At 33.4% G+C, this 27,055-nt stretch overlaps 1 long non-coding RNA gene across 3 annotated transcripts in view; it reads right to left on the reverse strand.

Moving 5' to 3' along the window:
* LOC144320064 (uncharacterized) overlaps positions 1–26,855 on the reverse strand; it is a 77,338-nt gene extending 50,483 nt beyond the window's left edge. For all 3 annotated transcript variants that reach the window (XR_013385649.1, XR_013385648.1, XR_013385647.1), the window contains exons 1-2: positions 26,796–26,855; positions 22,546–22,745 (exon numbers count right to left, since the gene is read on the reverse strand). This is a non-coding gene — a long non-coding RNA (uncharacterized LOC144320064). The remainder of the gene's footprint in view (positions 1–22,545; positions 22,746–26,795) is intronic.
* Between the last annotated feature and the right edge of the window lie 200 nt (positions 26,856–27,055).

Genomic DNA, 27,055 nt, shown 5'->3' on the forward strand with positions numbered 1-27,055 from the left:
CAGCAAAATAACTAGCTATTGCACTTTGGAAGTATTAAGATGATGAAACAAAGATCTAATCAAGAACAATTACCGATTGCAGAAGACTAAAGAAAACAAAAGTGAACAAATACAGTGTGGGATTTTGAATGACATCCTGGAGCATGGGGAAAAAAGTGGTAGAAAAACTGGTGAAATTCCAATATAGTCTTTAATTTTGATTAAAGTCTTTAATTTTGATTTTGGTTCTGAAAATTTCACAAAATTATGTAGGATGTTAACTTTGAGGGAAGATGAATAAGGAATATATAGCAACTTTCTTCTTTTTTAAGATTTTATTTATTCAATCATGAGAGACATACAGAGAGGTAGAAACATAGGCAGAGGGAGAAGCAGACTCCTCATGGGGAGCATCTCTCTTATTTTTATACTTTTAAGTCTAAATACAGTTTAAAGTTTAAAAAAGTTTTTAGGGATCCCTGGGTGGCTCAGCGGTTTGATGCCTGCCTTCTGCCCAGGGTGTGATCCTGGAGACCAGGGATCAAGTCCCACATCAGGCTCCTTGCACAGAGCCTGCTTCTCCCTCTGCCTGTGTCCCCGCCTCTCCCCCGCGCCCCCTCCCCCACTCTGTCTCTCATGAATAAATGAATAAAATCTTTTAAAAAAATAAATAAATAAATAAATAAATAAATAAATTTTTAGGGTGAGGCAACTATAGGAATTGCAAAAAGGATAAATTTTGTCAGGAGTTAGTGTAAGGGTGGGATTGATTACAGGATAGTAACAGGAGGGAATTCCTTTTGATTGTGAAATTATCTTGATTATGATGATGGTTACATGACTGCTTTTGCCAAGATGCATAGAAAGGTGAACCATTGTATTCTTGTATATATTTTATAAACAAACAGACATAAAAGAAAAAAAAACCCAAATAGTCAAAGAAAACATTTGCAGCAGATATGTCAAGAATGAAAAATAAATAAAAGAAGTATTAATATAAAGCTTGATACCTGAACAGCAATTTCATTTCATTGCAAATGACAGCTAGAAAAATAATTGTGATAATTATTCACCATCTTAGTTATTAATTAGGTGTAATTTTAGTGCAATATAGTGATAGAATAATTTTAAATATAAATATTCAATTATTTAAAGATTTGGTTAGTCATGGTCAGTAAGTCATTGTATTTGATAAAACATTTAAATATATATATATATCATGAGGCTATAAAATTAATCCATTGATTCAGTGTTTTTGAGTCTTCTTAATTTTATTTCACCAACTTTTGGGTAAATATAAGGTGTATTTCTATTATGTACCAGATTCTATGATATTCCATGGACCTACAATGGTGCTGGACAGACCTAAAGTTAAAATGCTAAGTAGGACAATAAGTTGATGCAAAACTCTATGCTGCAAACAAGAAACAATGCAAAAAGATGTGAGATACACACACACACACACACACACACACACACTTGAGTTTGTGCCAGTTGACAGAATGAAAAGGTACTTTGAAGTCAGAATTGAAAGTTTAGGCTGTTATCAAATCAGTTAGTGGTGTTTGGACCCAGATATTAGCCCCTACAGCTGGGAACTGGGATTGTAATGCACAGTAGTAGAAATGGTCTTTCACAGTGTGGCAAGACTTAGCACTCAAACTGCTTGTTACTTGTGTAATTGTAAATGATCTGATCTTTCTGCATGAAGGAAATCACAAATACTTCATTCAATAGCTCTGTAGAAATGGTGTGCAGTATTACTGATACTTTAAGATCTAAATAGGTTTCAATGTGTTCTGTGAGAAAGCTCAAGTTAAAGTGTGCTGGGTGTATTGTTTGCTCCTTATAATCTGCTATACCACAGTTTCTTTCTTGCTTTCTACCTGAGAGACTAATTGGGTGAACTACAGTAATGAGGCTGGTCTTACTACAGCTTCTGGTAGTTTAAATGCTGTGGAAAACTCTGGCTGAAGAACACAGAGAGTGGGAAAAGTTAAGTTGGGGCATTTAATCCAACAGCTAATCTTTCAGAGAATTGAGAAATTTAGGAAGAAAAAGAAAAGATACTCAGATAACTGAATTTCAGCTAAACAATGAATGTTTTATTTTATTTTATTTTATTTTATTTTTTTAACAATGAATGTTTTAAGTTAAAGTATGCCCATGTAATATTTGAGAAATACTTATACTAAAAGAGTTGTTTGTCTGAGATTCAAAGTTAACTGAGAATCCTGTATTTCATCTGGAAACCTTCCTTCAGAGTGTTGTTGGCTTTGCAAAATCCTTCCAAGACTTTGTGATGTGATGGAAGTGTTAACTAACCTTAGAGCAGTAAAGCTTTTGCATTTTGCGATATATGTGTGTCAAATCAACACATTGTACTCCTTAAACTTACACAATATGTCAAGTATGTCTCAACAAATCTAGGGAAAAATAGATCATGACTATTATCAAGGCAACTTACAAACAGTTCCTTTATTTGGATTCAGGTATTTTTGAATTCTCTTTTAACTCTGTTAGGAAATGCCAATCTAGCTGTCTGATGAAAAAAAGCTTGCATATTTTCTGGCAATATCATTAAGAAACGTTTCTCAGGCATTGAATTTTAATTAAAAAAATGCATTTTCTGTATCACCCTTAAGTTCAAGTAAAGTAGAAAAGTAGGAAGAAAAACGGTATTCTTAGATTCAAATTAGCCAACATTTTATAAATCCTGTATTTCTTTGATCTGATGAGTTGCTTTTGGCCCTAATTACAACAGGGTTGTTTCTTTTGGTATGTCTTTGACCATTGACACTCTTCATATGAATTGATAAATAGATAGCCTATAAATCTGGAAATATAACATCCAACCTTAGATTCCATTTATTACAAGTTAGTAAGGCTCTGAGACCTCAAATTGAGGAGTCTTAAAAATTGTCTAGAAGTAGATGATCTTGGGCTAAGGGCAGATAAATCAACACTTTCAAGTCAGGACAATATTGGCACAAAATAAGCAGCTTCCATCCACAATAACAGAAAAATAGTCTTGTTCTGAGATCTGTGCTATTCCTTTTTTTCTGTTTACTTTGTTATAAATATTTATATTTTATTTAAATGAAGCTTAACAATTGCCTAAAAAGGTTTTCCAAGGTTGTGTTATACGCTGACATGTCTATCACACCCTTAACTCCCCTCAGTCTTTCCTGTCATGTGAAGAAGCCACTTATCTATACATTTTTCTGAATCCTGTCTTTATGATTGTTGAATCTATTTACTTTCATTTGTGCTCCTGATAAACATCTAATTTATGTTTCATTAAATAATATGGAAGGGAAAATCTCTACAACAGGTTTGTGTGTGTGTGTGTGTGTGTGTGTGTATACTGAAATTATTCTCCCATCAACTCCAACTTTCAATCTTGTAATAATTGGATCCTCACCACAAATCACCAGAATGCTTCTTTATAAGCATTCCACCCTGTGGGCATAGCTGAGCTCACCAGGGGGAACAACTGTTATAAGAGCTTTCTCACCACAGTAGCCAGTCTGTTCTTTTCAGAGATCCTCCAGCCTGCTTATCAGGAATTATTCATTTCTACTAAGAGAATCTACTAATCTTGAGGATGGATAATTGGTTTATCCCTGTTGTGAAAAATTGTATGGTATATTCTTCACCAGGGTATTAATTCTTAAGTGGAAAGCAGACTTTCAGTTGACTACTATGGCATGCAACGTGCCTTGTGTTTATGCTACAGTTATTAGAGAGTTCCATTTATTAAAACTCCCTATCTCACCAGGGGACTATGTTTCCCTAGGAATTACATCTGGAAATCTCCAAATTAACATAAGCACAGAGTACTCAGGATTACTACCTAGAGAGATAATAAACTTTTTTCATATGCACAATTTGGGCTGCTTTTCCAACAGCAAGAATACAAAAAACAAGAAAATTTGAACCAGAACTTATTAATATCCTGGCCTAAGTAGAAAGAAAGAAAAATAAGGAAAGAAAGAAAGAGAGAAAGGGAGAAAGAAAGAAAGAAAGAAAGAAAGAAAGAAAGAAAGAAAGAAGAAAGAAAGAAAGAAGAAAGAAAGAAGAAAGAAAGAAAAGAAAGAAAGAAAGAAAGAAAGAAAGAAAGAAAGAAAGAAAGAAAGAAAGAAAAAAGAAAGAAAGAAAGAAAATGGACTAATTTTATTCTAGAGGCCTAGCTTACATTTATTAACCAGGGTTCATTCACTGATCTGAATTATTTTTGTGAGACAAGAGAGTTAATAGTGTTTCATGTGTCATCAGTATAAATAGCACTGGTCAGGTGAAACAATATGCATCTAAACTTAAAGAAAAAATCCACCTGACTTCCTAAGATTAAACTCAACTGCTCAATAAGACATGTTATTATGGCCTAGGCTTACCAATAGATATGTGTACTCATTTACTTTTAAAGGGACTCAAAATCAATTTGCTTGTAATTATTTCTCTTATTTTAGTTGATTTTTACATCTATTCAGTCTTAAATGTTAGTAATAAACTATTTCCTATCAGATGATTTAAGAGCTCCTGCTACAATAAAATAAGAAAAGAATGCTAAGGAATTATCTTGGACCAACTAAAGATAACATTTGTATAATCTTCCAATGATAAGACCACCAGGATTTTTTATTCATGTGAAATTAAATACCATAATATTCAACCTTTCAAGTACAAATCAGTGTTTTTTAGTGTATTGATAAAGATATGCAACCATGACCATTATCTATTTTTGAACATTTTCTACTTGTTTTTTTTTTTTGAGCATTTTCTACTTGTATAAATTGTTGTGTATATTCCTTAGAAAAACGTCTCTTCAGATTTTTTGCCCATTTTAAAATTTGCTTGTTGGTATTTTATTGTAGAGTTGTAGTTCTTTCTATATTCTAGGTCCTACATACTTTAATCAGCTATGTAATTACAAATATTTTCCCCATTTTATAGGATGGTTTTCATTTCATTAATGTCTTTTGAAACACATTTTTAAAATAAAGTCCAATTTATATCTGCTCTTCACCTATGGTTTTTCTGTAATATTTAAGAAGTCTTAGTCTAACCCAAAACCATGAAGATTTACTCATGTATTTTCTTCTAAGAGTTTCATACTTTTATCTTATATTTGGGTTTGTGACTCATTTTTTTTTTAGGTGGGCACAGTGATGGCAGGTTTATGACTCATTTTGAGTTAATTTTTGTATTTGGTGGGAGGTAAGGATCTAGCTTCATGCTTCTGCATATAAATATCCATTTGTCCCAGAACATTAGTCAAAATGACTGTTTTCCTCCATTCAATTACCTTAGCTCTCTAGTTGAAAATCACTGGTCACTAACAGAAGGCCAAATTGTGTGAGCCCAAAATTAATAGAATTGCAAAGAGGAATAGATGAATACACTATCATAGTTGAAGATTTCAAAACTCCTTTATGAGAAATGGACATATCCAGCAAGGAAAAGCAGTAAGGGCATAGGTGAAGTCAACAATTAATAAACTGGATTATTTGACATCATTCTTTTTAAGCTACATAGAACATTTATCAGGGTAGGGCTACATTCTGGACCATAAAACACAACTTAAAAAATTTACCTTGTTTTCTTTTTTTAAAGAGGGCGAGAGAGTAGGGGGAGGGGCAGAGGGAGAGAGAGAATCTTAAGCAGGCTCCATGACCAGCACAGAGACCCACATGGGGCTCAGTCTCATGATCCTGAGGTCATGACCTGAGCTAAAATCAAGAGTTGGACACTTAACCACCAGAATCACGCAGGTGCCCCCACAACTTAAAACATTTAAAAGAATAGAAATAATACAATGTCTTTCTTTCATTTTATAATGAGATTAGACTAGAAATTAGTAACATAATTAGAAAATCCCAAACCACGTGGAGATGGAGTAACAGACTTTTAAATAAACTATGGGTCAAAGAAGAAATTTCAAGAGAAAACAAAAAAATGGTTTGAATAGTTTCTTTCTATGAAACTAGAAAGAGAAGAGCAAATTAAATCTATATTAATTAGGGGCTCAGTGGTTGAGTGTCTGCCTTTGGCTCAGGTCATGATCCTGGGGTCCTCGGATGGAGTTCTACATGAGGCTTCCTGTAGGGAACCTGCTTCTCCCTCTGCCTATGTCTCTGCCTCTCTCTCTGTGTCTCTCATGAATAAGTAAAAGTCCTAAAAAAAATCTACACAAGCTTTAAATCCTCTTTTAAATATGTCTTATTGTGTTAGGACTTCTCATTCAGTGTTGAAAAGGAGTGATGAAAAGGGATATCCTAGACTTGTTGATCTTTGAAAGGTTTGAGTTTCTCACCATTAAGTATGTTAACTGTAGGCTTTTTGGTGGTATATTTTTTTTTATCACATTTGGGAAGTTCCTTTGTATTCCTACTTTATGTTTTCATATATGGGTTGTGGATTTTCTTAACTGCTGTTTCTGCATCTATTGATATGATCATGTGACTTTTCTTTTTTAGCCTGTTGATGTGATAGATGACATTAGTTGGTCTTCAAATGTTAAACCAGCTTTCCATATCTGCAAGAACCACTTGGTTGTGGTCTATAACTTTTTAATTCACTATTGGATTCACCTTGCTAATGTTTTGTTGGGGATTTTTGCATTTAAGCTCATGAGGGTTACTGGTATGTAGTTTTCTTTCTTTCTTTCTTTCTTTCTTTCTTTCTTTCTTTCTTTCTTTCTTTCTTTCTTTCTTTCTTTTTTTTTTTGTAATATCTTTCCTGGTTTTGCCATTGAGATAAACAAATAAACAGCCTATTCAGATAACTTATTACCTATGCTCTTCTCACACAACTGCTAATCACACAACTGTTTATCATTATTGGTATCAATTTCAATTAAATTCTATGAACTATGCTTTTTTTGTGTAACATTTACTAAAAACCATTCTTCTTTAGGGATAAACTTTATTTTGTGATTTTCTGTGAAAAAAAACAATGAGACCAGGATTATAGGGCATAAATCTTGTATTCCACAGCTTCCCAATGAAAGGAAATCTTGGATATGAAAATAAAGGTAAATGCCTATAAACTGAGAATTAAATGATAATATTTATGTTGAAAATGTTATTTTCCTCATAAATTTTACATAATTTTCATTGAGCAAATCAGAGCCAGAAAATTTTACTCTACTAGTGGTAAAATCCCACTCTTAAACATGATAATATTTGAAATGCTTACTTAACAATAAGACCCAATATTAACAGTAGGAAGAGTGAGGAAAGAGTGATACATTCTAGTATCTTGGCTATCCCTCCTTCAAATAAAATCCCTCCCCCAACTTTATAATCTTATTATCTTCAGGTTTTAGTCAGTTGGGGCTACATCATGGCAATAATATGGATTCATACACACAAGACACAATGACCTCACCAATATTGATTTTAAAATCTATTAGCCTTGCAGTGTTCCTCATTAAATAATTATATATGTAAACACACAAATAGCATAATATTCCCATTATCTTACCAGCTACTTCTGAATGCTATAATGGATCTTGAGGTTTCTCTGTAACATTCTTTCCACCTTTCACCTGTTGTGTAAGGACGTGGTTTGAATAGGCATGACTGTTCCCTTAGCTTTTTGATTAAAACCATTGGTGACAGTTCTATGCCTCCTGCCACCAATGATGTGTTCATATATCCCAGGCATAGAATAATGGTGTCAGTGGGACTTTGGCCTACACATAGCAAGTGATTCAGGTTTGGTTTAATGTAATTGAATTTCAGATAACTTGCTTGGAACATTGAAACAGAGGTTTCCTTTTTCATGATGTGATATATAACTGGCAGCCTGGATCTGTTAAAATCACTTGCTTCTTGAAGGAAGCCAGTTTGAGGATAAGGCTGACATGGAAAGAAAAGAATAATTGATACAAGCAGAAAGTAATAGAACTAGAATCCCAATTTAGGGAATAGAAAAAAAGCCTTTTGATATCCTTTCCTCTTTTAGCTGGTTTTAGTTGCATTATTATTTAACCAACTTTTGAAGGTACCGGGTACATAAATCATACATGATTGTTATTTTTTAATGTGAACAAATATTTATATTTAAGAATATATCATATATCCATTATCTACATAAAACCTCTACCATGACTGATTAACTTTGGCTAGGTTAAGAAAAGGAGTTCTATATCACATTTACAGTTGAGTTCCACACATCTTTAATCTTTTGATCTTTAGTAAAGATCAAGTTTGCACCAATAAAAAAATAACAGGCACCTAGTGTTACTTATTACTTGTATTAGCCAGTCATCAATACCGTAAATGATTCAGAGTTGTATGACATTTCCTACCTCCAAGGACTATTTAATCTGGTTAAAGAAATATCTGAGAGTTTTTGTTCAATAGCAAATATTTTTTATACTTATATGACTAATATGTAACTTACATAACTAATATTTCATACGAGAGTTACTGTGATCAAGCCCCCATTCACAAATTCTGTTGTTTTTCCTTCATGTAATCAATGTGTGCTTACATTCATTTATAGATATTTTGATATAAAATCAATCTATCTTATAAAATCATGATAAAAAAATAAAATAAAATAAAATCATGATTATAATATTGAGAGATATATATAATTTGCTTTTATTAAAAATATGCACACTTATTCATGAATATCTTCTTTTTTAAATAAGCAAAAAGAAATATAATTAAAATCTGGCTTTAGTCATTTAAATTGAATATTCTTTTACTATGCTGTCATTGAAGCTTCTCTAAATCAATACCTCTCAAGCAAGAGAGAAAAGAAAAATATGAGAAGTATAGAGGGATTCAATTTATTAGATGTCTACATAAAAATTGAATTTAAGCATTACTTAACTAAAATTACTTGAAATTTTGGTAAGATTACAGGTGATTGTCTATGATTGGAAGATATATATTGTATAGTTCATTTGTTTGAGTTATATAATTGTTCAATGTCATTTATTAGTTTTAATAAAAAATTGTATCACATTTATTCTGTAAAGATTGCTGACACAGGAACTGGAAGTACAGAGTGACATAGGACATAGTCCCTGCTTTTAAAGTATTTATATTCACTACTTGTTGGCATGGCTGTGAACTTTCATCATTGATGAAAGCTTTTCATTGATGTACATGACCATCAATCACTAAGATGCTGCTCTATTTCTAAATGCTAATTCTTCCTTCTACCCTCTGGCCCTTTAGCCTGTGGTCAAATTGTCTACCATCTGTACAACTTTCTACAATCAGATGTCTTTGATTACATCTCTCTTGCACTATAGAAGTTATAACCATATCAATGGAAGCTAAAATGTATTAAATTTTTTTAAAATTATGCATATTTTAATATTATTATTGCTTTAGTTACAAGGTAGGAAAATATATCTGTCACTAATTTTGGAGATTTAGCTGCATTTTTTTGTAATGGCATTAATTAATATATTTATTGACATAATAAATATTAAATAGCTACTATCCAATAAGTGCTGTGCTAACTGTAAGCAAGTCTACTGACTGTTGAGAATTTTCTTTAAAAATCTAATCAAAGAGGAAAATACATACTTTTGGAAATCAAATAGCACAGAGATAATGACTTGCCCAAAGGAAGAGCCAGTTTGCATTGTAAGATATTTCACACAGGGACAGAAAGTCTTATCTTGGTCAAACCACATGCATTGTGCATTTTTTTTCCCCTCTGGCTTAAATGTTTTCTTTGGTATTTTATGAATTAGTTTAGAAGGCCTTTGAAAGGATGCATTTTAGAAAACATATTTTCCCTCTGTGGTTGCTCAAGTTTTTGTTTCTGTTTTTTTTTTTTTTTTTTTTTTTTTTTTTTTTTTTTTTAAGTAAACTCTATGCCCAGCATGGAGCCCAACATGGGGCTTGAACTCATAATCCTGAGATCAAGATCTGAGCTGAGATCAAGAGTCGGCCACTTAATTGACTGAATTACTCAGGTGCCCCAAGATTTTGGTTTTTTATTTAAAAAAGTATAATTTCTAACTATGTGTTAAGGAAATGCTGTTCATTGTTCTATCTTATATATTAGCAGTGTCAGCATGAATATATTGATGATAATAAGTATCTAGTATATATAATTGTTTATACACAATTCAGGTCACCTGAATATTTACATTATTACTAGAAACATTTCTATCAAACAGTTCTAATTTTAAGTTATGATTCTGATTGGGCTTATGGAAGTGAATATGTACTTTAAAGTGACCCTAAATTTGAATCCACTAAAATAATAAAAAAAATTAATGAAACTCTTTGGATCACACTACTTACAGAAAATATGTTCACCATAATATATAAAGTGCATGTATGCATAATCTCACCACCTTGACACTAATGCTTGACATTTTCATGGACCTCCCCTTTTCCTTTCTTGCAAAAATGAAAAATATAATACATAATGCTATATATCTTGTTTTTATTTATTATATTTTGATAACTGAAAAGTTATTCTTCAGTACTCCAAAGCATGGTTTCCTTGTCTGCAGAAGATTCTTTTATATGGATGCATTGTAATTTTGATATTATTCCCAAATTTAGGGTAATTATATTGTTTGTAACTTATTCTTCAGTAAATAGCTACGTTGTGAACAATGATCCTGGGGTTCTGGGATTGAGTCCTGCATCGGGCTCCCCACAAGGAGCCTGCTTCTCCCTCTGCCTATGTATCTGCCTCTATGTCTCTCATGAATAAATAAATAAAATATTTTAAAAAATCTATTAAAAATAGATATACCTTTGTAAGGATCATGAAACTCACTATCAGATTACCCACCAGACAGTTTTACTGATTTACAAATGGCACTATATCAATGTATCAGGTGGGAAAAACTAAAGACTTATACAAATATAACCTGAAATCTTTCTGGAGCAAAAAATTAAATATTTTTTATATGAGTATTTGTTTCTGTGGGGCCACTGTCATCCTATCAGTCATTAAGGACTGAATTTCTTCCTTTTTGGTATCCGTATCAAGGAAGCTAGGAGCTAGGAGAAACAATGACTGCTTTAAAAGTTTTAGCCTAAGGGCGCCAGGGTGGCTCAGTGGTTTAGTGCCTGCATTCACCCCAGGGTGTGATCCTGGAGTCTGGGGATTGAGTCTCACACGGGCTCCCTGCATAGAGCCTGCTTTTGTCTCTGCCTCTCTGTGTCTCTCATGAATAAAAAAAAGTTAAAAAAAAAAAAAAAAAAAAAGCCTTAGCCTGGAAGACTAAGGCAGGCACTCATATTCCTTTTCCATTAACCTAACATGGCTACAAGGGGCTGGGACATTCTCTTTCAAGTTGCTTCCAATCTACAACTGCATACTGTGGAAGGGGACAAGCTAATAGTTTTGCCCTGGTCCATCTCCGGGCACCATTTGACCTGCAGAGTACACATCTTCATCCTTTCCACCCCCTCCCCAGGGAGAACAACCCAAATTTACATCTTTTTTACTTCATTGAGCTCAAAATTCAGGTTTACTGGCTGACCCACAGCCCTCCTCACAGGTATGGATGGAGTTCCTTTTGATCTAGCAGTTGTTCAAGGTGGAGAATACTTCCACTTTAAGAGGTCATTCAGTTTTTCACTATGACCCATAAATACCTGTGCATTCTCTGCCACAAAAAAAGTGCGTTTCTTTTTTTTAAACCCTAGCCATGCTAACATGGTGTTAAATTATTAAGATGAATTAATTAATGTATTAGCATATTTGTCAAAAAATAATTCCAAAAAATATAATTCCTTCATATTTCAATTTGTGGTTATTAGCTTTTAAGTGAATACATTAGATATGTATATGTATATTGGTCATTTGTGATGCTCAATTTTTATCATTAGCATTTTTCATGAATTCTATTAAGCCTAGTCTCTAATAGTAAATTGTTTTATTAATTAATTAATTTATTTATTTATTTTTAAAAATATTTTATTTATTTATTCATGAGAGACACAGAGAGAGAGAGAGAGAGAGAGAGGCAGAGACACAGGCAGAGGGAGAGGCAGGCTTCCATGCAGGGAGCCTGACACCGGACTCGATTCCGGGTCTCCAGGATTACACCCTGGGCTGAAGGTGGTGCTAAACCACTAAGCCACCCGGGCTTCCCTGTTTTATTAATTTAAAAATCAGAACTTTCATAATCATTCTTTTTTTTTAAAGATTTTATTTTTTATTAATGAGGGATACAGAGAGGCAGAGACACAGGCAGAGAGAGAGACAGAAGCAGGCTCCATGCAGGGACCCCAACAGGACTCGATCCTAGATCTCTAGGATCACGCCCTGGGCTTAAGGCAGGCGCCAAACCACTGAGCCACCCAGGCGTCCCCATAATCATTCTTATAATAATTTGTCTCCTAGATTTCCATCCATTGTTTCAGTTTTTCAAAGTATATTTTTTAAATTTTTTATTGTTTTGCAGAAAATAAACTAAACAGAAACAACTAATTAGCTTTATGCTATGACATCAGAATTCTTACCTTCATTCCCCTTCCCTTGGGTACTATAGACTACACAAATGGTTATTGGAAAATTTTAACTAAATCCATGCAGTCTGTTATTCTTATAGTTTGTGACAGCTTCCCTGAATCCACAGAATACCTTTCTAAACATATCATAACTATTTCCCCAAATTCTGGCCATATCATCTATTTCTTTTATATTTTAACACCTCTTTGGAGGACAACAGTCATTATGAAATTGCACTATGCTAGAGATAGTTAAGACAAGAGAAAATGAGCTCCTCAAAATCCTCCATTAGCTTGCTGTTGCACAATCAATGTATTGGGAATAATGTGGACACCCTTTGTTGCATATCATGATGCCATTTGTCTTGGTCCATTGAAGCTGCTGTAACAGAATACCATAGACTGGATGGCTTATAAACAATAGGAATTTATTTCTCTTAGTTCTGGAGGCTAGAAGTCTAAGGTCAGATTGCTAGTATGGTTTGGTTCTGGTGACAACCCTTTTTATGTGCAGCCTGCTGTCTTCCTGCAAAATCCTCACTTGGTGGAAGTGGTAACAGGACTCTCTGGGATCCCTTATTTATTTTTATTTTTTAAACACTATTTATTTATTTGAGAGAGAGAGCACAGTGCATGAGAGCACAGGAGCAGAGGAAGACAGAGAGAATAATCCTCAAGCTGACTCCCTGCTGAGGAGTACAACTTGAGCCTCAGGGTTTGATCCCAGGACCCTGAGAACATGATATGAACCAAAAGCAAGAGCCAGCCCTTTAATCATCTAAGCCACCCAGGGGCCCTCTCTTGGATCTCTTTTTTAAGAGTACTAATCCCATTCTTGTAGACTCCACCCTCATGATCTAATCACCATCCTAAAGTCCCACCTCCTGATACCATCACATTGGCAATTAGGATTTCAACATATGAATTTTGGAGGTGACAAATTGCCAAATAGAGGTGACATTCAGACCATAGCACCATTCATACATAACTATACCTAACCACATTCCTGTACCTCCTGTACTTTCCTGTACTTCCTCACATATAATGATTTCTTTATACATTACACACTTGTATACACACTTCTGTTTGCCTGAAATATTCTTTCTGCCCACTATTGCTCGAACAAGACTTTTGTGATCCACAGATCTCATAGATTTCTCTTGCACTCTCCCTTGTACACTTGTATACTTTTTCTCCATATCACTTTTAAAAAAGTATGTATTTGTTTTCTATACTGTCAATTACTGAGTGACTTAAAACAACAGAAATTTATTATCTTATAGTTCTGGAGCCTAAAGTCAATGTGTCTGCAGGATGAAGATTTCTCTGAAACTTTGAGAGGAAGGAGGAGAATCTGTCATTGTCTCTTGTAGCTTCTGATATTTGCTGGCAAATCCGTGGTGTTCCTTGGCTTGTAGATGCTTCACTCCAAAATCTGCCTCAGCTGTTACATGGCCATTCTCTCTTGTGTCTCTTCTCTTCTAAGGGCCCCAGTCATTTTGGATTAGGGCCCATCTAATTCAGTATGATTTTGTCTTAATTATACATGCAATGATTCTATTTCCAAATAATGTCACATTCACAGGTACAGGGGTCAATATATTTTGGGAGGATACAATTTAATCCATGATAGTATTTAATTATATTTTTCAAGGTTGACAGTTTTTCTAATAGTTTGCTCCTTCATTGGCAGGATTATCTGTTCTTTCCATTTCCCAGCACAAGTTCCCATGCATAGCCCAGGTCTTGCATATAAGAAATGTTTGATAGATAGTTAAATAAATGAATGTTATTTGTACTTTCTAATAACTTTGGAAAAACTCTCTAGAATTACATATTAAGGTCAGGGCTTTGACTTCTATACATAGTTTATCATCTCTTACCTCAAGAATTCCTTTCTTGCAATTATTCTCTTTTTTTTTCTTTTATATAACCAATTTCTTTTCCTCTATTAAGTTCTTCCCCTGGGATATAAATATGTTCTAAAATTTATTATTATTTTAAAATATAATTTATAATTACCCTGATCAGTTTCATTCTGATGGGAGAAATAATTTTTTTTGTTGTTATTGTAGCTCAGTAAATAAAATATAGCAAAACTCTATCTACTTATAGATATTTTCCTTTCTTAGATGATATAAAGCACTTGACTGCCAGTTTGTAAGAGAATAGGGAATTTTCATCACTTCTCCAGTGATAATTTCTTGCTTCAGTATTAACAATTATACCTCCATGATTGGATCTTGTGCATATATGTATATATACCAATGAATATCTGTTGCAATGTGGAATCTACAGTGGTCTATTTAGTAGATTATATGACAATTAAATCTAAACCTAAATGCAATCAAAGAGAGAAAATTATGACAATATTTTCAAGTTTTGCACACACAAAGGCAAAGACAGCTATGTCATGACAGCTGTTCAAGCAGCAGTAGTTGTAAGATGGCATCACCTTTTAAACCACAACTCAATTTCAGAGGCATTAAAATGTAGACAGCATGCCTTCTGAAATTGATGAACTGCAGGCAAATATAGATAGATGAAATATAATAGATTTCTAGAGAGAAAGAAAGAATAGAGAACTACATTCTAAATTCATGATTTGAAAAGTTGGCTTATTTTAGGAGAGAAAATACTTTAATATCCTTCAGCTAGTTATTTGGTAGGATTTAGGATACAGTGATAAAGAGAAGATCAAAATGTGTATAAAAATGCACAGGGCATATTGAAGTTGAGGCACAATAAATAGAAAGCTAATAAGTTACAACTTGCAAGCTTAAAAATGAAAAAGAAAAAATACAATTAGAAGAAAATTTAAGAAAATATAATGTGCAGTGGGTAAATTCGAGTAGCTTTCAAACTGTAAATGTCAAGATCTCAGGGCCATGGAGCACTTGGGTGTCTGCCATTATTCCCTAAAAATTAGGTATGTAATTCATTTTTGGTCAGCAGGAATTCGTAAAAGGAGGATTGTAGTAAGTGCGATCAAATTTCTTTTAGGAACAGCAATACAAAATTGACAGTGGGTGCCTCTTGATATAATTTTATGACCTTTAAAAAAGCCTTTGTTACTATGTTTTACAAAGAACTCTAACATAATGGAAGAAAGTATGGCCTTGAAGACAAGTCAGTTGAATCTATGAAAAGATGCTTTTTCTATCAAAGGAAATGATACTAATTGAAATGGTTTGGAACTAAATAGAATATTTGGGAACTTAAAATAATAAAAATCCTACTTATTCCCTTTGCTTAACTGAACAATAATTTAAAAGAAATATCACAGAAGAGAAGGTAGGACATGTATATCTTTTATGAGCCTTGCATGCTGGGGCAAATGCAATGTAGTCATTCAGAAAATTCATTAAAATTTAAAATAGGTTAAACACATTAAATTAAGAATCAAATGATACTGACATTACATATTTGAGCATTCCATACTGGAAATGCATATTTTATTTTCATAGATATATACTCTTGACATAAAATAAACATTATTGTAAAAATGAATCTTAAACTGTTTGCCATTTCACAACAAATAATCAAATTCATGGGAAAAGCTGGCTAAACAAATATATATGTATATATATTTATACATAAGTTTGCGACTGTGCTTACAAGAAAACAACAAAAGAAAAAATAAAAACTCATAGAATAGAAAAAAAGAGTCAATTTAAAACCAAATTAACCAACGAACTAAAGCAATAATCCTCTCATCCCCTAGAAGCTGTTGAATTTTGTGTTCTACTAGATCATTTTTCACTTTTTAATTAATTGATTTTATTGTTGTATAGCTTACACATGGGAAAAACACAGATCTGAAGTGTACAGTTTTATGAGCTTGGTATATTGGAAAAATGACTACCAATTATCCCTCTCCCTGTAACCAAGCCTTTTGCAAACATGCTTCCACACGGACTCTGGGCTGGCCTTGGGATATTGCAACATGAGATAAGAATAGAGTTTGAAAGTGCTTTCACCTGGGACTTGCTTGCTTGCTGCTTTTGGGAATCCTCAAACCACAATTGTGAGAGTTGTGACTTTTGTTAGATTAACATTTGTTAAGTAGAGCCCCAGGGTGTCATATGGTGAACCTTGGATCAACAAAGACCACAAGGGAATATTAAATAGAGAGGAGTTTATTACTCATAGGTCCTGGAGGAAGTACGTGGCCGCCTGCTGGGGCCACTTAGAAGTTCAAGGCAGGGTGTAGGCAGAGAGTGAGCAGCAGCGCCTGGGACATGTCTTTATTAGCATCTGAGAGGGAAATGCTTTTGGCTTTTCTAAGGGTGCAATGCCATGCAATTTCTAGGTGAGCGAGACTTTGGCTCAGCTTTGATCTAGGTTGCAATTCTTTTATCTGCCAGGGGTGGGGGCAGCAAGCCCATAGTATGAAGAGATAGGTTTCCTATCTTGCATTTCTCTGGTAGTTGACAGGAGAAGGAATCTTGCAGCCAGTGAGCCACAGCCACTGGCCATATAATTAGATGTGTCTCCCAGCACCTGTGAGGTTCATACCAGGGAGTATAGCCACTACCAAAGAGGAATGACGTTATTATTATTTTTTTAATTAAAAGCCACCATGATAGGTTATGAGAGTAAACATCTAGGAGGAAAGAAAAAAAAAAGTTTTATATTTAATACTTTTTTTTTTAATTTTATTTATTTTATGATAGTCATTAGAGAGAGAGAGAGAGGCAGAGACACAGGCAGAGGGAGAAGCAGGCTCCATGCACCGGGAGCCCGACGTGGGATTCGATCCCGGGTCTCCAGGATCGCGCCCCGGGCCAAAGGCAGGCGCCAAACCGCTGCGCCACCCAGGGATCCCTATATTTAATACTTTAACACTTTTCCTATCCCCTCAGGTTTTTTCCCCCCTTCAGGTTTTTGAAGAAGGGAATCCACATTTCCCGTTAGCACTAAACCCTGTGAATTATATAGCCAGCTCTGCCAGCAGAATCATGAAAAATAATAAGTGGTTTGTGCTTTAAGCCACTAAATTTAGATATAATTAGTGTGTAAAGTAGCCAAAGCTACAGATTTTTGACAAATATATAACCCCCATGCAAGTAATACCCCAATCATGATATAGAATGTTTCTATCATCACAAAAAAAGTCCTCATACCCATTTCCAGTTTGTCTTGTCATATATGTGTGTGTGTGTGTGTCTTGTAATATAAGGGCATCAACTGATGACCTTCTTTAGCAGAACACTTTTTTTTTTTTTTTTTTGAGATTCACCCATCCTTTGGAGTGTGACAATTTGTATTTTCTAAAGATAGATTTAACAATATCTCCCATCCAACATGTTCTTTTGCATTGTAATTTTGCCACTATCTCATCCAGAGATGGAGTTCTTACATCCTTCTGAATCCAGACTAGCCCTGTGACTGCTTTGACCAATAGAATAAAATTGAAGTGACAATGTAGCATTTTCAGGCGTGACTTTTAACCTGCTTGAAGTTTTTGCTTTTTGCCATCTAGAAAGCTAGATATTTGCCTGCAAGTGGACAGAATTATAAGATACAAAAATTGTTTTATTTTAGTCTATTGATTATATATTTGTGAGAAAATTTCTCTATATCTTTCATTTCTTGTCTGCATCTGGGGACTTAATTTTTCCCCAATATCTATTATGCCTATCCTTACAATAATAACACATTGTCTCAATCACTGTCATGTTATTGTAATTTTTGAGAACTACTTAAGTAAGTTTTCTTCTTTTATTTTCAGAACATTTATATATTATAGATCCTTTTGTTTCCACTTTAAGTTTAGAATTAGATCATTGATTTATAAAAGGAAAAGTCTCTGAAGGTTTATATTGGATTGTGTTCACGTATATAGATCGCTTAGGTGAGAACTGACACTTTAAAAATATTAAGTCCTCTAATCAATGAATATTTATTTAGATCATTTAGATCTTTTTAATTCTCTTAACAATCTTTGTAATTTTGAGAGTACAGATTTCCTCACATTAAAGCATACATATTCCTAGATACTATAGGTGTTTAATTTTTTAAGTAATTTATTTTTATTTCAGTTTCCAATTTTTTGTTGTAATATATAGAAATTCACACTATTTAGGATATGTCCTCTGTCCTGTCAACTTACCCCATTAACCTAATAATTCTAACATAAATTCCTCAGGAATTTCTTTCTTTTTTTTAAGATTTTATTTGTTTATTCATGAGAGACACAGAGAGGCAAAGACACAGAGGCAGAGGGAAAAGCAGGTTCCCTGCAGGGATCCCAACATGGGACCCCATCCTGGGACCCCAGGACCATGCCCCGGGCCGAAGGCAGGCGCTAAACTGCTGAGCCACCCAGGGATCCCAGGAATTTCTACATATAAAATCATGGCATCAGAAAATGCATATATTTAAATTTTTTTGCTATGAAAGTCAAGCCTTTGGTCAAACTAGAATAGAAATCTAAGAATTTAAGATATTAATGGACTATTGTTAGGTTTCATAAAAATTATGCTTTATGTCTAAAATATATTGAATAAGAAAATAAGTGAATACAGTAAAACCCAATAAAAAATGGTGCTGACTTAATTGGAAAACTATCAAATAAAAATACAAGGAAAAACACATTGTTATTAAAATTAAAAGTTAAATGATGGATCATGTAATAGAGCTGAATAAATTACTGAGAAACTAGCACAGAGTAGACACTGGAATTAAGTTTAAAAAACTTAAATGATTAAATGGAAAGATTGGAGATATCTCTAAGAGAGAGATGAGAAGAAAAAAAAGAGATTACAGAGAAGCAATATTTTTCAGTGTTTTATTGGGAAATTTCAGGTATACAGGAAAATTCAAAAGCTTGTACAGTAAACATCTTTTACAGACATGCAGTTTTAATAATGATTAACATATTCCATAAATTAATTTCCCTGTCTCTCTGTCTCTCTGAATCTTTCTGCCTATCTTTCTATAGGTGAAAAATTTCAAGTAACTTGAATAACAATGACACTTTGTAATTCAGCATTCATCTCCTAAAGGTTATTCATCTCAAATGAGAAAATATAAAATCATTCCCTAAAATGTAAGATCCATTGCATATTTAAACTCTTCTGTCCTTTCCCACTGAATGTGTCCTATAGCTGCTTCTTCATTAAAAGATCACATTAAGTTTCAAGAACTATATTTGAATTTTATAGCTCCTTGGTCTCTTTTAATTTAGAATAGTTTTATCTTCTTCATTCTCCCAGTAAGTGACTTTTTTGAAAGGAATAGGTCAGTGGAGTTTTACAGTATACATTTCACAATCTGGATTTGTATGTTTATATATTTATCTGCTTTTTAACTTCTATTAATGACTATTTCCTGTGTACTGGTCATTTTTAAGGTTTGAATAAATATGGCTTAAATAGTTCTGGCAAGAAGTATTTATAGATACTAATATGTATTTTATAATACATCATTTAATGGACATATAAGACTGGGTTTCTTACTAAACAGGCTCAGTATGATCCTCTGGTGAGGTAATAACTGCTCAACCTCATTAATAATGGCAGAAATATAAATTAAAACCATAATAATGTATCAGTACATATCTACGAGAGTGATTGAAGTGAGAAATACTGGAAAAAAACAGGTGTTGGCAAGGATTTGGAGGAGGAACTCTTACATATTATCATTACACATATGAATCAGTACAAACGATGAATAAAATTCTTTAGTGAATAACATTAAATCCTTTTCCAATTGCTATCACTTGGCAATTCCACTTCCAAATAACACATGTATACCTGAGAAATAGAACACTACTACTAAAAGCATGATCTGAAGATCACTGTCTGCAAATTCTATTCCTATTAATTTGAGCAGCAATGCACTAAAAGACGTGCATAAACGTGTTCATATCCATGTTATTCATAACCCTGTTAGGAAACAACCGAAATATCTATCAACAGCAGAATCTGAAAAATAACATGTAGTTTATTTATGTAATAGAATGTTATGTAGCAATGAATATCCTCCTATATGACCACATGTAAAATGTCAGAACTGCTATATATGAAGCAATACAGCTACATTTTACAAACGTAATGTTCAATAAAGAAGTCAGTCACAAAATAACATCTATGGTTTGTTAACATATTTGAAATTGTTTTATCTATGGAATTAAAACTAAGGTCAGGTTTGGGAAAGTAATGAGGAGTGAGTATGATAGAGTTTTTTTTTTTATAGATTTTATTTATTCATTTGAGAGGGAGAGAGAGAGAGAGAGAAAGAGAGAGAGAGAGATTGATTTTGGGGAAGGAGCAGAGGGAGAGGGAGAAACAGATTCAATGCTGAGCACAGAGCCCAATGCAGGGTTCAAACCCATGACCTGAACTGAAATCAAGTCAGATGCCTAACTGACTGAGCCACCCAGGCACACTGAAACCGTTTTTTATTCATTGAGTTTTTCTCTATTATCTTATGTTCTTATTTTATTTTTGTCCAATATGAAGCATAATTTTTATGATTCCAATCTATTGGTTTTAATACCTTAACTTCTCAGTGCTCTAACAATAATATTGTACTGTGCTTAAAGTTTAGAGTGATGATATATTTCTTGACTTATTTGGTGCGTGCGTAGATGTTTTCCTTCTAGAGAATTCATTATGCTGAACATCTCTGAGGATAAAACATTAAAAATTTTAAATACAGTTCTAAACTAACAACTTTGCAAAACATAGCTAGATTATCCAATTTCCCGGAAAAAAATTACTTACCAAAACTTACTCTAGAATAAATATAAAATCTTAATGACTTTATGAAAATTGATGTAACAATTATTAAATTCTAGTCACCATCCAGCTCTAGATCATTTTACAGAATTCTTATCATTTGAGATTGAACTAATTTTAATTACATTTTAACTAATTCTAGGAAAGGCAAGTGGAGAGGAAAGATTCACAGAGGATTTCAATTTAACTATAATGTTTTCTTTCATTAAAAACTCTAAAAACAAATGACAACATATTAAGGTTTAACATAGCTCAGTTAGATACACATGAGTGTGTGCAAGTATTATCTATACCCATATATTTGAAATATGCAATGATAGTTATGTGCAATAAATGATAGCATATTTTAAGAAATAAATATATATTTGATATTTAAATTAGTTTTATATTTTATAAAGACTACACTATTTATATTTTGTATCTCCATTGCTTTGCAAGTACAACCATTTAGACTTACCTAAAATAGAAAACAATGTTGTTCAGCAATGTTATTCCTGAAAAGTTATGATGGGCGATGGACATTTTCTAATTGACATCTCCTACTTTCTAAATTGAACTGGCATATCACCTATGAGTCTGAAGTATCCACTTCGATCCAGATAAAAGAGGCCAAGAAAAATTCTTAGTTTCAGATTAATAGTGATTATCTGTAAAATGATGTAGTAGGGCTACATGCTTCCTAAGAGTTTTCTACCACTAATTATTTCTGAACTAGCTATTTCCTGAAGTAGCTATTATTTTATGTGTTTTTTTATTACATGAGAATTGTGACTATTGTAGAAATGTATATTTTCCTTTACAAATTGTTAGACAATACATCATATAATGCAATTTGTAATGAGTTGTATAACTCCATTACTAGCTACCTGACATCAAAGTACCATCTCTGCTTTACTTTTTACATCAGTAGAATTAGGATAATAACACCATCTACCTCATGCAATGGTTTAGAGGATTAAATCTGAAAAAAAAAGCATGTAAAAGTGCTTAGCTGAGTGTTGGCATAGTAGTAGTCGATCAGTAAAAATAATTCAAATACTCCTTATACCTAGATGATAGTAATATATATGTTATATATATAGAATTATATAATATCCCATACTATAATGTAATATTAAGCCAAAATAAGGCTTATACTCTTTTGAGGAGTGAAATTCCAGAGAGGTAAGCTTGAGGAGAAATAGGGAGGGGGGAATATAACAGGGATGTAGGGAAAACACATACATGAGAGAGCACTACCAGTCTGTCCAGTGTCACACCCAATTGTTTCACAATATGTTCAGAAAGCCTATTTGAATCCTAGAGATTCTCAAAACACTATGAGGGGACAGGGGTATAGATAAAGAGAAGAATTTACTCACGATCTCGATACCATCCTCCATCTTCCAGAGATCATCAAAGTAAACTCCTGTGATGGGTTAACTTCCTCAACATTTTTGGTGGGTTACCAGGACTGTCCTGCCAGTATACAGCCAAAGTCTCCAGGTCTAGTCCAACCACTGCAGTTATCTGGGTTTGGTGATGATAGTAATTATGCGATCTACCTTCAGGCCAGCTCCATCTGGAAAACGAGGTCAATATTGAGGGCCATGGTGTTTGGGGGAAGAGCTCTTGGCTAGAATAAGTGAATGTGGATCAATATATAAAGAGCATCTATTATACAACCTTGTTCCACATAATGTTTTGAAACCTTTTTTTTTTTTTCTGTTCTGATATACTTTATGCAACACTTTTTTCTACACTGAAGAAAATTTAACTGTAATAATCTGCCTGTATTTTTCAATCATTGAACTATGGTGGAAGCATTTTTTTAGCATTTTCTTGCTATTATAAATGTTTCAAGTAAGTACTCTTGCAACCAAATCTTTGTAGTCAGTTTCTGGGTGCGGATAAGCTGTCTCAGGTGCTATATATATATTTTAAATGCCAAGTGTGTTGTTAGTTCTTCTTTCTTTCAGAATGGTTGTGCAGTTGACATTTCCTAAGTCATTTATGAGTTTACCTGCTTACATACAAACTTGATGATCTAGGGATCCCTGGGTGGTGCAGCGGTTTAGTGCCTGCCTTTGGCTCAGGGCCGATCCTGGAGACCCGGGATCGAATCCCACGTCGGGCTCCCGGTGCATGGAGCCTGCTTCTCCCTCTGCCTGTGTCTCTGCCTCTCTCTCTCTCTCTCTCTCTGTGTGACTATCATAAAAACAAACAAAAAAACTCAATGATCTAAGTTTTTAAATAATTTTCAACTTTGATAATTTAACTTTGAAAAATGCAGGGTAAGTTAGGTTTTCACTGTATTGTATATTTGAAGTGATTTTGCATTATTTTCAAATTTTTATTGTTTACATATATTTTTCTCTTTTTAAAAAAGTTGCTGTTATTTATTTTATTATTATTATTTTTTAAAAGTTTATTTTCTTATTCATGAAAGACACACACACACACATAGAGAGAGAGAGAGGCAGAGACACAGGCAGAGGGAGAAGCAGGCTCCATTCAGGGAGCCTGATATGGGACTTGATCCCGGGACTCCAGGATCAGGCTCTGGGCTGAAGGCGGCGCTAAACCACTAAGCCACCCAGGGATTCCCCATATATTTTTCTCTTAAAGTGTTTTACTCACAAAGTATTTATTTTCCATTGTCATTTAAACATACTTTTATACTTAAGAATATAAATTCCTTGCAGTAAATTTTCTACATCAGTAGTCTTTTCTTTTTATTAGTGGTGATTATGCTACAAAGGTCTATTGTTTTTGCTGTTACTAATAGAAGTAGCATCATAAAAAAAAAAAAATTTAGAAGTAGCTCTAACTTTTTCTTCTTATGTTGCTTTTAAATGCCATGTTTAAAATTTTTTCACATCCTTAGGAAATTATGCATTTTCAGTTTATTATTCTTATTAAAATTATTACATTTTAATTTATACTTAAAATGTTCAATAAATTTAGATTATCTGTTGGCATATGAAGCATAGTGATTAAAAATTATACATTACTACTGGTAACATTATTTAAGAAATAATTTTTTTTACATGCAGTTTTTAATGTCACCTTTATCCTATTCTGTTTCCTAACATGTATTTGCATTTCTTTCTGGATTTTTTGCTATGTTCAATTTATCTATCTACTCCTGTGTCAGTATAGACAATTTAATTATTTTATAATGTGTAGATTTTATGCGTGGTAAATTTTCCTTATTAATCTTCTTTTTTAAACTTTAAAAATTTTTTTTTTATTCTAAGTGATATTTAAGTCTTTTGGACTAAGTCTGTGAGAACCTCACTGACTTTGGTTAGAATCAATTAAATTGAGAATAATTGTCTTATACAGTTGTTCTAAGAAGAAATGTATTCTTCTAGGTAACATAATATATTATGATGAGAGGATATTTAGCCTTGGTCTTTCCTTGTTTTGTCTTCTTAATATTTTAAGGCATTTTACATTCTTGTTTGTTTTGTAATATATTTCATTAAAATTTGTGGATGACTATAATTAATCTGTAAAGGGACTTAAAATTGCTATGTTTATCTAGTAAAAGGTCATCTTTCTATACTTTGTTGACTCATTTGATTATATTTGGTTATCTATACATCTCCTTTCCAATAGTATGCCTCTTCTTTTCTTGGTTACAACTAATTTTTATTGCTAAACAATATGCTATCGACAGACCTATAACATAGGCATCACCCAAGAACTTGTAGAAATGCAGAAACTTGGGTCATTGCCCAGGTATACTGATTATGAATATGCATTTTAACAAGAACCCATGGTGATGCATATACCCATTAAAATTTGTGAAGGCTATATTAGAAAGCCTTCAGAATAAAATTTTGTTTAGGCTTTCTGCATGCCAGGCTCAGATTTTTGTGTCTTATCAGTGTCTGCCACTACTGAAAGCCACCACTAAACTGGATCTTTTTCTTTTTTGCCACTTGTTCTCAGGTAAATCCTCATGCCGTCTTTCTGATATCTATGTCTGGACACCCCAAGTGTGTGCTTTTTCATCAAAGACAAGGCCAACAAATGGATTCTTTATTTGCTTTTAGTTTCTTTATGGTCTCATCCACTTGCCCAGGCACACTTTCCTTTAACACAGAGAGAAAAGGAATCTGCCCTTTTGCCTCCTTCATTTTATTCCTTTCCAAATTCAATATAACAGAAATGACTCTAAATTTTTGGCACTGTGATGTCATTCTTCACAATATTCTGCTCCAATACCTATTTTGTTCTTTTTCTGTAACTCATTGCTCACCTATATGGAATTCTGGGCATATAGACATCATACTGTTTATTCATTAGCCAATTAATAAATAAGTTATTGCTACTTATTATCTGACAGTTACCAAAATCCTGTATTATGGGTCAGCCAAGAAACCAGATAATTTTTGTTTTATTCTATTTTATAGTTAGGATCTTTATCATTTGGGTTTGGTCTGGTCAATTCAACCATTATAAGTGATATGAAATTAGATTTTTTATTAAACCCTAAAATTGTGCAACAACTGGGGAAGCAAAGATTTGAAAGATGATAATTAAAGAATTAAAGAAAAGTTTTCACCATAAATCATGAAAGTACACTAATAAAGAAGTTTGTGGAAAGATGTTACTTCTTTGCCTGGTAGTAGGCTTGAAGTTGTTATAGGTCAACCCCACAGACACTCTGGAAAAAAATCTGGATACTGCAACCTGTGAGGACAGATTGAAACCAGTGAGGAAAATGGACTACTGTTTCTCTTGCTATTTATTTTGGGCCTTCCTGAGGCAGTGTGTGGGATACTGTGGGATACTCACACATGCATATTCCTGGAAATGGATGAAGGTCATTCATTACCTGTGGGTCAAACCTTGACAAATGGAAGATGAAAGCCAATAAAAACAGTGTTCTGTATCAATGAACCTTCTATAAGGATGAAGAAGATAACTTTGAGTCTTCTAAGATTAGGGCTTCTCAGTTGATAGTACATCTCTATCTAAATGCCATAGTTATCTATTAAAAATGATAATTTTAACTCAACTTTACATAACCACCTTGAAGATCCTGCAGCTTCTCATGTGTAGAAAAGTAAGTAGAGTCACTATGTGACTCCAGCATATGCCTATGCTACTATACACTTTAAACATTGCTATAATGACAGTATGTCCTGTTTCACTGATATTTTGCTTCTAGTATGAGGTCTTGCCAGTGTTGGAGGAGGTATTCTCCAGCACATTCCATTTATTCTGGGTCATAACCATGATGCTATCAGACATGTTCCATCATATATTTGTCCTTTATAATTCTTATGGATTTTTTTTCTACTATGCCTTATCCCTACTTTTTCTGGAGATTTTGTTTAAACTGCTCTCAGCTATACCTTATCTTTTCAGGAATGCATTTATTTCCCTATACAACCTGTATGATATATGTCACACAGGCCCACAGGTGATCAATTTATATTAGAACAATATATACATGCAGATATGGGTTGACATGATGTATATGAATAATAAAGACAGTAAGGAAATCTTTACTTTATTCTTACAACTTTCTTATCTAAGTAATAGTGTCTAGCGTTCTATATTTTTCCCATGTTAAAAGTACAAAGGAACTTCATTTCTCAGGAGGTGGTATTACCAAGTCCAAGGCTAGAGTTCAGTAGTGTCTAGGCATGTGGATGGCAGATGGCAAACAGCATTTGACAATCAAGATATAGTTGACGTAACTGTAAAGGTCATTATCTGCCTTTGTGAGGTCAGTCCCAGATTGAAGTATTGGGAACAATCCTCAGTAGTGTTCAGTATCCAAAAAGTCAATATCATCACAGCATATTTCTTAAGTAGTGAGTAATAAGATATTTATTTAAGAAAATAAACACAGTGCTAAAATCATTCTTA

The sequence above is a fragment of the Canis aureus genome, chromosome 9, assembly GCF_053574225.1.
Source record: "Canis aureus isolate CA01 chromosome 9, VMU_Caureus_v.1.0, whole genome shotgun sequence".
NCBI classification, from domain to species: Eukaryota; Metazoa; Chordata; class Mammalia; order Carnivora; family Canidae; genus Canis; species Canis aureus.